The sequence below is a fragment of the Petaurus breviceps genome, unplaced genomic scaffold (genome assembly GCF_028583685.1).
Source record: "Petaurus breviceps papuanus isolate PSGF00001 unplaced genomic scaffold, PetGlider_PUasm1.0 328, whole genome shotgun sequence".
NCBI lineage: Eukaryota > Metazoa > Chordata > Mammalia > Diprotodontia > Petauridae > Petaurus > Petaurus breviceps.
The window spans coordinates 485,674-497,306 of record NW_027186094.1 but is presented as its reverse complement, the minus strand read 5'-3'; the positions used below and the strand labels follow the sequence as shown (position 1 = coordinate 497,306).

General features: G+C 40.6%; 1 pseudogene; it reads right to left on the bottom strand.

Annotated features, from left to right (window-relative positions):
- Positions 1-571: 571 nt before the first annotated feature.
- Positions 572-11,240, bottom strand: LOC138167920 (vomeronasal type-2 receptor 26-like; annotated as a pseudogene).
- Between the last annotated feature and the right edge of the window lie 393 nt (positions 11,241-11,633).

Sequence of the window (11,633 nt, the reverse complement as noted above, 5' to 3'; positions counted from 1 at the left end):
CTAATTATAAATAGCTAATATATTTTTGCTGAATAAACTAATTAATATAATGTATGCTGGCAGGAATAATTCCATAATCACTTCTAAATCATCGTTAGTTATTTGCATCACTGAATGAAAGTCAAAGATCCATACAGAAGATATTTTGATATTGGTTGAAAAGAATATGCCATACCCTGTGCAGTGATGAATATCACATCAAAGGTCTATAAGCCCAAACATTTAAGTTGTGATTGAACCCTGTGGTCAAGGAATCTTTAATGGGCATTAACACTACCTATATGAAATTTTGTCATTACTCATGTTCTCCCATTCTCTCATTTTCCAAGGGATGACAAAAAGAACTTCAAACATTCTGAAAATCTGGAATTCTCACATATTATCCAGTGCACTGGGTCCACCAAAATTAGTAGCAACATCATCAAAACAGCAATAATCAATTGTACTGTGGGGATCAAGACAACTATAGGAGTGGAATTTTACCAAGCAGCAGAAAGAGTGCCACAATATAGTAATGAGGGTTCAAGGATCACTCCAATAACAAATATAGCTATGCCAGATTTAAGGTGGATTATTCTCCAAATCTATTATTATTCCCAGAACTGGAAGTATTAGACTGTGTTCCTGAAAAAATCTTCCCTCTGGAATCCCATTGATTCTTGGTCAGTTTCTGGGTATTTCTGTCTGGCTTCAGGAGGATCACATAACATTTGGGAATAAAAATGCAGCCCAGTCTCCCAGCACTGGAGGCCAAGATGGAGAAGATCTCCACACTCACCATGGCCTTCCCTTTGGTGCTCTGATATGTGGGGAGGAATGAGGCCCAGACACTGCAAAACACCAGCATGCTGAAAGTGATGAACTTGGCCTCATTGAAGGTATCAGGCAGGTTCCTGGCTAGGAAAGCTATAGTAAAAGTTCCCAGGGTTAGCAAACCCAAGTATCCTAGGACACAGTAAAATGCAAAGTCAGAGCCCTCATTACATTAAGAATTATGTGACCATATTCAGAGTGTGCATCTGCCTCTGGAAAGGGGGGAGAGGTTCCCAACCAGATGCCACAAAAAATCACTTGAATCCCTGAACAGATGAGAACAACATTGTTGCACGCTCTAGGACGTATGAATATGTGGATGCTGCTCCCTGGCCTTATAACCCTGAAAGCCAGAACCACTATGATGGTTTTGGCTACAATGGAGGACACAGCCACTGTGAACACAACTACAAATATTGTTTGTCGGAGGAGACACGTGACAGGGGTAGGCTGGCCTATGAAGAGCAAGGAGCAAAGGAAACAGAAGGCAAGGGAGATGAGGAGAGTGTAGCTGAGAGTCCAGTTATTGGCTTTGACTCTGGGGGTGTCTCAGAACTTCACAAAGACCCACAGAATCATAGCTGTCAGTACAGAGAAGGAAACAGCTACAAAGGTCAAAGTCATTCCCAAGGGTTCTTTCACATTCAGGAAGGTCACAAGCTTGGGGAGGCAGCGATCTCTCTGCTTATTTGGAAATTCACCTTCTGGGCACTTCATACACTTCTCTGCATCTGCAGAAGAAAAAGAAACACTCAAGGTTTGGATTAAAAGAATTACCCCAAGCCCAGATGTAGAAAAAATCATTAGAGGTATAACAATTCCTTCTTTGCTGAGAGACATTGTCAATGGTAGGTAAGATGGCACCCAAGACTACACACGTTCTGTTCACGTCCTCTGTCACTGGTTGGGCTTAGATCACATTGACTCTCTGTATTCCTTTTATATAGCTGATGATACCTGTTTCTCTTAACCTATTCACTTAGTACAATAGAAAGTGCAGTCCTTTATAATCAAATGTCAAGATCGCTTCCATGAGTGCTGTTTTGTGCAACAACTCTATTTGAAGATTGCCTTCACTAATCTTTCCTCATTCTTCCCAGCTCCCAGTTTACCCCTTTTCATTTTTAATTCATTGCATTTTACACATTTTTCACAGATACATACAGTGTTTAAATTCATGTTGTCTCTGAAATGAGTAGGGAATAGCACTTGAAGTCGATTGTCAAAGTTTAAATTGTGCCTGAGACACCTACTAGTCATGTGACTTGGGCAAGTCACTTCCCTTTTGTCTGTCTTAGTTTATCTATCAGTGAAATGGGGATGTTGATAGCACTTCCTTCATAGGCCTGTTATGAATCTCAAATGACATATAAAGCACAAAATTGAATCCCTCTATAAATGCTGGTTGTTATAATTTTTATCACCATCATTCTCATCTTTATCACTGAATCAAGAAAGCTCCCTAAATGCAGGGCAGAGATTCCTGTCTTCCCACATTGAGGCACGAGAAGACATCAGGGGATAGTGTAAACTTTAATCACATTCTAGGATCTTCTCATAGAACCAGTCTTTTCTCTACTTTTCTCTTTTCCCTAATATATTGACTTGAAAATTTAAGACAAGTCCCAAATGCCATGCTCTTAGATGAGTCATGGCAGCATCCAGTCTTCTCCCAAGATGTGATGCTTTATCGACTCCCCAAGACTTGTGGTCCAGGTGTATATTTAGCCATCTTTACTGTGCCCCTTTCCTTAATCTCTTGAGTCTATTCATTTTCTGATGTCATTCAAGTTGATGTTTTGTATAGGTGGTAGAGAGCTGACAGGCAAGCCAAGACCTGGCTTCAAGTTCTGCCTCTGATACATGTGATCTTGTCATCCTGTAAAAGTCACTTAGCCCTTCCATGTTCTGGGAAACTAAAACAAGAAGGCTCAGAGAGACTTCTGACCTTCACTGGTCCAGGCAGTTTCTAATCCAGAATTCCCTTTAGCAGTGAAGTCACAGGTCCAATCCCAGCCCTGTCACTATCTCCTATTATGCTCATTAAAATGTCCAAAAATGGGGGGGAGGGGGGGCAGAGTCAAGATGGCAGAGTAAAAGCAGAAAATAGCTTCAGCTCCCCCTTCAACCACCTCCAATACCAATAAAAAATGACTCTAAGCAAATTTTAATGTCACAGAACTCACAAAGTGACAGAGAGCAACAAATCTGCCACTGAAAGCAGTCTGGCAAGCTAACAGGAAAGGTCTATCACAGTGGGCTGCGAGCAGAGTGCAGACCCACATGAATGGCGCAGGCACAGACCCACAGCACAAACCAGCCATAGCAGACTTCAGGAGAGTGAATCACTGACAGATGTGGTGGTTTCCAAATGTCTCAACCCATAAAGACCAAAAAGAAAGTAAAAAGGTCAGTGGGGAACTCTGTTGATCCTAAGTGAAAAAAGAGCATGGTCTGGCCTCTGCCCCCATGTACATGGAGGTGGCTGCAACTACAGCTGCAGTGGCCAGACGCCTGCCAGAATACATTTGTAGGAATCACTCTGCTGGCACTGAGGCAGGAATAGCTTGCTTTGCCCTGTTTGGATCTGGGTCACAGTCTTGGGTGGTGGTCCTCGGGTGAGGAGCACTAGCACAGCAGAGCTTGTTGAGGATGTGGAGAGGCAGTCTTCCTCACAGTTTTGAGGCAGGTACCTGGAAGAAGTTCTTGCAACAGCTGTGCAAAACTCCAGAAATTTGGGACACAGTATTCTCCACTCTAGAAGCAGAGTTCTACCATGGCAAAGAGCTCAAAAGTCAAGTAACTGGCTGGAAAAATGAGAAAACAGAGGAAGCATAATCAAACTATAGAATCAGTATTTTGGTGACAAAGACAATCAAAACATAGAACCAGAAGAAACAACAAAGGCAAAACTCCTGCATCAAAAGCCTCCAAGAAAAATGTAAACTGGTAGCAGGACATGGAGGACCTCAAGAAGAATTTTGAAAATCAAGTCAGAGAAGTAGACAAAAATTGGGAAGAGAAATGAGAATGATGCAAGAAAATCAGGAAAAGTGAGTCAACAGCCTCCTAAAGGAGACCCCCCCAAAAAAATACTGAAGAAAATAACACCTTGAAAAACAGACTAACTCAAATGGCAAAAGAGGTCTAAAAAGCCAATGAGGAGAAGAATGCCTTAAAAAGTAGAATTGGCCAAATGAAAAAAAGAATTTCAAAAACTCACTGAAGAAAATAATTTCTTCAAAATTAGATTGGAGGGGTGACTAGGTGATGCAGTAAGTAAGAGCGCCGGCCCTGGAGTCGGAAGGACCCAGGATCAGTTCTGGCCTCAGATACTTAATACACACACACACACACACACACACACACACACACACAAAACTGGCCATGTAACCTTGAGCAAGTTACTTAACCCCAATTGTTCTTAAAACTTAAAAAAATTAGATTGGAGCAAATGGAAGCTAATGATTTTATGAGAAATCAAGATACTATAAAACAGATCCAAATGAATGAAAAAAATAGAAGGCAACGTGAAATATCTCATTCAAAAAACCACTGACCTGGAAAATAGATCCAGGAGAGATAATTTAAAAATTATTGGACTACCTGAAAGCCATGATCAAAGAAAGAGCCTAGAAACCATCTTTCAAGAAATTATCAAGCAAAACTGCCCTGATATTCTAGAACCAGAGGGCAAAATAGAAATTGAAAGAATGCACTGATAACCTCTTGAAAAAAAGATCCCAAAAAGAAAACTCCTAGGAATATTGTAGCCAAATTCCAGAGTTTGCAGGTCAAGGAGAAAATATTACAAGCAGTCAGGAAGAAACAATTTGAGTATTGTGGAAACACAATCAGTATGACACAAGATCTAGCAGCTTCTACATTAAGGGACTGAAGGGCTTGCAATATGATATTCTGGAGATCAAAGGACTAGTATTAAGACCAAGAATTCCCTACCCAGAAAAACTAAATATAATGCTTAAGGGGAAAATATGAATATTCAGTGAAATAGAGGACTTTTGAATATTCTTGATGAAAAGACCAGAGCTTCTGAATAGAAAATTCCTCTTTCAAATACAAGAAGCAAGAGAAGCATAAAAAAATAAACAAGGAAGAGAAATCATAAGGAACTTATTAAAGATGAATTATTTACATTCCTACATGGAAAGATAATATTTGTATCTCATGAGACATTCCTCAGTGTGAGAATGGTTGAAGGGAATATATGTACATGTGTATGTATATATGTGTGTACATGCATATACATGCATGCATAGGTGGGGTATGTGTGTATATACATATATATTTATGTGTTCATGTATGAACATGTATACATAGATAGAGGACACAGAATGAGTTGAATATGAAGGGATGATATCTAAAAACTAAAAGTAAGAGATGAGAGAGGAATATTTTGAGAGAAGAAGAAAGGGAGAGATAGAATAGGGTAAATTATCTGACATAAAAGAGGCAATAGAAAATTGTTATAATGGAAGGGAGAAGCAGGAAGGTGAAGGGGAATGAGTCAACCTTACTCTCATTGGATTTGGCTTAGGGAGGGAATAACATACACACTCAATGGGTGTCTTACCCTACAGGAAAGTGTGGGGGAGGGGATAAAAGGGGGTGATGATAGAAGGGAGGGCAGATTGGGGAAGAAGGTAGTTAGAGGTAAACACTTTTGAAGAGGGACAGGGTCAAAGGAGAAAATAAAATAAATGGGTGGGATAGGAGGGCATAGCAGCAAGCACCCCAGCGTCTCCAGGGTGGCTGCCAAAACAGGTTCTTAGATCTGCTTTGTTAAAGGAAAGAAACTCAAAATTGGTTAACAAGCTTACTTTAGTCAGTCAAATATGTACCATTTACCTAGTTCAGGGGGAAAAGGTCAGCACCCAGAACTTCAGAGTATACAGACAGAATTATCAAGACAGAGAAACAGATAAAGTAAACAGTTTCCAAACTGTACAACCATTACATCCATACCAAATCAACATCTGGGTTTTTCAAAGCCGGGGGGCTCTCAATAATGGCTTCCCAGAGTCTCATCTGACCAAATCACAGAACACTTCTCAAAGTGAACCCCCAAACAAAGCCTCAAATAAGGGTTTATATAGCCTTCTCCTGGCTCAGAGAATGTAACAACCTTCTGGACCCACTGGCCAATCAAAAAGTATCTACTGACAAAACAAGCCTCCCACCCCAGTCTCCAGGTGCACTTTAGCCTAGGGGCAGGAAAGATCTTTAAATTTGCATTTCGATTACAGAGGGGGGCAAATGTAGTTAGTTTCTCATAACATGACTACTATGAAAATGTCTTGGTTAACCACACATTTATAACTTATATTGAATTGCTTATCTTCCCAGAGGGGCAGGGGGAATGAGGAGGGAAGAAGGGAGAGAATCTGAAACTCAAAGTTTTAAAAACAAATGTTAAAAAATGTTTTTACATGTTACTGGGAAATAATATATACAGGCAATGAGGCATAGAAATCCATCTTGCCCTATAAGAAAGCAAGCAGGGGTTATGGGTGGATAAAAGAGAGGGCAGAGTGGGGGAAGGGGTATTCAGTATGCTTGCCATCTTGGGGTGAGTGGTGGGGAAGAGACAGGGAGAAAATTTGTAACACAAAATCTTGTTGAAATTAATGTTGAAAACTAAAAAACAAATAAATTTTTAAAAAGAAAAAGCAAAAAATTAACAATTTTAAAAATAAAATAAATTTCCTAAAATATAAGGCTTCTGACTTCCAGTGCTCTCTAGCAAGTCTGACTCTGTGTTATTCTGTGGTTCAAGCATCATATATGAGTTGAATAATGAGACAGAGAGAGAGTGTGTTGGATTATTAATCAGTAGATATGTGTATAAGTTATTGGATGGCCCATATGAACCTTGTAGAGTCATGTAATTGCTCTGAGTTTCCTGAAACTTCGCATCTTTGAAGACTCTACTAGGCTTCAGCACTGGTTCAGTCACAAGCAGATTTTCCTCTGCAACCAGACCCATAAATCAGAGAAAAGTGTGAAAGCTAGGAATCATTACACCTGTAAGAATAAAAGCTGTCCTTCCCCACCACATCCTAAGCACAAATTATACATGACATTCAAAGTCAGCCATTGAAAGATTCATTTCCTTAACTCATGCCCCATGTTCACCATCAGTCTTCCTGACATGACTGTTTTCAAGTGTCCTTCCTCTTGGTCAATTTCACTTCCTGCAATTCTCAAATATTCAGATGAATCAGCGAGTTCATTGATTTGTATTCCTTCTATTGATGAAGAGCATGGCTCATCTCTGCCTTCTCTCTGTGAGACTCTTGTCCTTGTCCTCCTGCAGTTTTTGGAGATCCCAGGATGGCTGGTCACTGTACCAAAGCCCTTCTTCACTAACTCCTGACTTGAGCATACCAAGGGAGACTCTGACTGGTCTCTTCTCATCCTTCGTTCTCCCCTTGTGATCATCTCATCTCTTCCTATCCTCCATCATTTACTCTCATACATAATTTGCTCCTGTTCTTCTTCGAATGACCTCCTTGGTTACATGGCAAATATCTATTCAAACCCTCTATGTGCCTCTCAGTTGCCTCTGTAATAATTTACAATTTCAGTTCTTTGTAGAATGGTGTACTCCATAGCTCTCAGGCAGAAAATAAACCTGCTTTAAATCTGTCTTTTAAAGGATCTGCCTCCTTTTCAACTTTATTTAGTCTGTTAAACAAGCAGTGAGGTGGGATTTGGATGTATATTTCATAGTTCAATCAATTGCAAGGCAGAAGCAATGTCTCAGTGTTCAGCATCCCTAACCAAAGCCTCCTTCTTCCCACATATAATTAGGTTTTTGGACTGATTTCTCTGTGGGAAAAAGTTCAGAAGTTCTGAAACCTCATTATGTTTGTTCTTGAAATTGTAGACCAGGAGAGAAAGTGTTATTTTCTCCTTGCCCCAGTGTAGAGATTTACTTGTTGTGGATGGAGACACCCAGTTGGAAAGAAGCACAGATGAAGCAACATGAAAAGTCCAGTGAGAGTTCAATTGTGGGGTAGATCATGCATGACTCTATAAGGTAGAGAATGAAGGTGAAGAGAGAGTGAGACAGAGACAGAGAGAAAAAGAACTGGAGAGAGAGAGGAAGAAGAAGAGAAAGGGACAGGGAAGGGAGAGGAGAGACAGAGAGAGGCACAGAGATAGAGAGAGAAAGACAGAGGGAGAGGGGGAGACACAGAAAGACAGACAGAGTCAGAGACAGAAACAGAGAGATAGAAAAAGAAATAGAAAGACAGAGATAGAGACAGAAATGGAGAGACAGAGGGAAAGCAATGAGGGCAAGAAATAGATAGATAGAGGGAGAATGCAAAAGAAAAAAAAGAGAAGTCTGTGGAAAGTAACTCTAATCCACAAAAACTGGTTACATCCCTTATTTTAGATCAGAAAGATTTCAGGGAAGATTTAGCTCCTTCCCTGCCCTTTCTTTATTTTTGTGGTTGGCAGGCAGCTTGTGACTGTTTTTACCTTGCTCAAACTAACTCTCAAAGCCCACACAATTTGGTCTCCTCCAGCACAAGTCAAATCTTTCAGGTATCCTTGGACTCTCATATGATAGTCTCAGGTATTATTAAGATGGAGGGAGGAATAACATTAAGAAACCATAACAATCGCTTGGAGCAAAGGCAGGTAGCTGGTTCCTCCATATTAGAACATGAAAGCAATTTGTTCTAATGGCCTTTGCAGATTGATACCAGAGCAGAAATCTCACTTTAACTCACTCACCCTTAGCATCACTCTGCCCCAATCAGACATCCATACTGCCATGCACACACAAACACACACACATGCACACACCCACACACACAATACATACACATATATGTGCTTACATGTACACACACATAATCATATACATCTTTACCTATGTCTGAATCTATACACACCTACTAGAAACCAACCATTTTATCCAGGACAAGTCTAAGTGATAATTTCAGTTCATCCAAGAAAGAAAACAGCAATTTTTTTCTTTAGATTACACTTTTCATTGTGTAGTGGGATAAGAGGCACCATTTCCTGGGTGCTTATTTCAGCATATTCCTCTGGTCTTCCTTGATCTCATATAATCTTACTCAGACCATGATATTCCTCTTCACTATTTTCTGTATCAATGATCATGAGAAGGGCATTCCCTCTAGAAACTCACCCCTCTGACTGGAGATCTCCCCTTCTGGACATGGGGAGCAGTCAAAGCATCAGGCAGCCTGCCCCTCCAAAGGGGTCTTCCTGAATCCAGCATGACAGCTCTCGCTGCATACCCCAGAGGGAGCCTGAGAGAGTGACAGGAGAGTGGAGCACACATCTTTAACACGGAGCTACTGAGGCTTGGGGCAGAAAAAGAAGCTTCCTTGTTATGTAACCCCTACTTCTCTAGCCACTCCCACAGACAGGTAAGTGGGAGTGGAGATAGAAGACTGAGCTTAGAGCCAGGAAGATCTGAACTGAAACCCCACATCTCATACAAGCTGTGTGACCCTGGGCAAGTCACTTTACTTCTGTTTTAGTTGACTAAACTTAAAAATGAGAATAATAATAGTACTTGCCTTTAAATAACTCCTTACCTGTTGGGAGGATAGAATAATGTATTTATGAACCACCTGGGGTGTTTAACAAGCTCCTCTGCCATTGTCACTTCCTTTTCTTTTTCTTTTTTTTTGGGGGGGGGGCGAGGGGAAGGCAAGGCAATTGGGATTAAGTGATTTACCCAAGGTCACATAGCTAGTAGGGTGTGTCAAATGTCTGAGGCCAAATTTGAACTCAGGTCCTCCTGACCCCAGGGTCAGTAGTGTTCTATTCACTGCACCACCTAGATGCTTCCCTGTTTCTATTTCTTTAAGAAGAATGAGATTCCTATGGAGAGTGGCAGTTTACTATAATTTTGGAGAAGCTCCCAGTTGCCATGTCTGGAGGGAGACCAAGCACATGGAGAAAAGATCAACAGCACTTTTCCTGTAAAATGGCTTCAGGAAGATCTTTTCTGACACTAGACTTTAATATCCTAAGAGACGTGAGTGGTGGGAAAGCTATTCCGGAGCTGAGAAGACACCAGGTGGCGTTGACATTTGTTGGTGACTGTTTATAAGCTTTCGACATTATTGAAGTATTTAAATGGGTATTAATGCTGTTTATTTTCATGGCAATTAGTTAGATAGCCAGTGACATTGATCTACAATGTGGGAGCCTTAAAGGAGAGACAGAGAGAAAGAAAGCGATAGAGACAGAGAGACAGATAGAGAGAGGGAGGGAGAGAAAAAGCACACCCATGCTTCTGAGGAATAGTTTCTTGAATGGAACATCAGAGTTAATTTGTTAAAGAAATAAATTGTTCATTTATAGGCCTTTGTCAGAAAATATCACAACATGCTGCTTGATTGCCTCAGACTTGGGATGGGAATTGATATGGTAATAAACCATATTGTTCTGATAACTGAGAATTTGGTGTGATGGTTGACGTGTAAGAGACATGATCTCTGAAACGGCTATGAGATTCGTACCTGATTCAAATATGAAAACACAGACATATTCTTCATATGAAATATATGGGTCTTAACCCTACATTTTCCATTAGTGAAGTTATTCAGACCCAATTTTGGACTCCAGGTGCTTTAATTTCATCAGCGGTAAAGTAATTGGATTGAAGTAACTGGCCTCATCATTGAAATGCTATAATTATGAATATAAGGTCAATGGTCCTCACCCAAAATGACTGAGAAACATTGATTGAAAGATAAAGTAATTCTATGTGCTTCTGTCCAGTTTACTAGCGTTTAAGGGTTGAAAGACAAGAATGAAATGATAGTTAAAGGGAGAGTAAAAGGTAATATAAAAGTTCTTCAGAAAAACAGCCTATTCTGGAACACTCAGAAATTTAGTCACTTTGAAGATGTATAAAATTTAAACCATTTTCCCATCTTATTGGAACAAAGTCTTTGGAGGTCTCAATACCATTTCTTTCCCTGAATTAATCTCAATGAATCCTTTCCTCTCGTTCACATAGTTGTAGTGTAGTGGAAAGAATATTGCATTTGAAAGCCTCTTGGATAAGTCACTATCTTTCTGAAACTCAGTTACTTCAAGTATCTAATGAAGAGGGTAGACTAGATACTTTTTAAAGTTCCTACCTGGAGGCATTATAGCCTGGATTGCAAAGTGAAGGTAAATGACTAAACAAATTTGGGTATATGAATGTAGTGTAATATATTTTATATGCTGTGCTATATGCTGTAAGAAATGATGAGCAGGCAGACTTCAACCCAGAAAGACTTATATGAACTGATGCTGAGTTAAATGAGCAGAACCAGGAGAACATTATGCAGTAACAGCCACAGCTCAGTAACATGCAGTAACAGCATGCAGTCCCGCATGAGCCACAAGGGCCCAGACATGCGTTAGCCCCAACCAGTGGCACAGACAGGCCAGAGTAGACTTCAGGAGAGCGAATCACAAGCAACTGTGGGAGTTTCCAGACTGCTTAACCCGTAAACACCAAAGAGAAAGTAAAAGGTCAGTGGGGACCTCTGATGGAACTGGGTGACTGAAGAGTGTGGTCTGCCCCCTGACCCTGAGCAGTGCAAGTGGTGGTGGCTGCAACTGCTGCCACAGGCAACTGCTTCTGAAGCTCTAAGCCCACAAATCATGCGGACCAAGCGACTGTCCAGAGGGTAATCACAGGACTCTCCTTGCTAGCACGGAGGCAGGATTCTCTTGCTTTGGGTCTGGGTCACAGTCTTGAGGACTGCTGCTATTCAGTCATTTTTAAGCCAAATTGAAATCCTCAT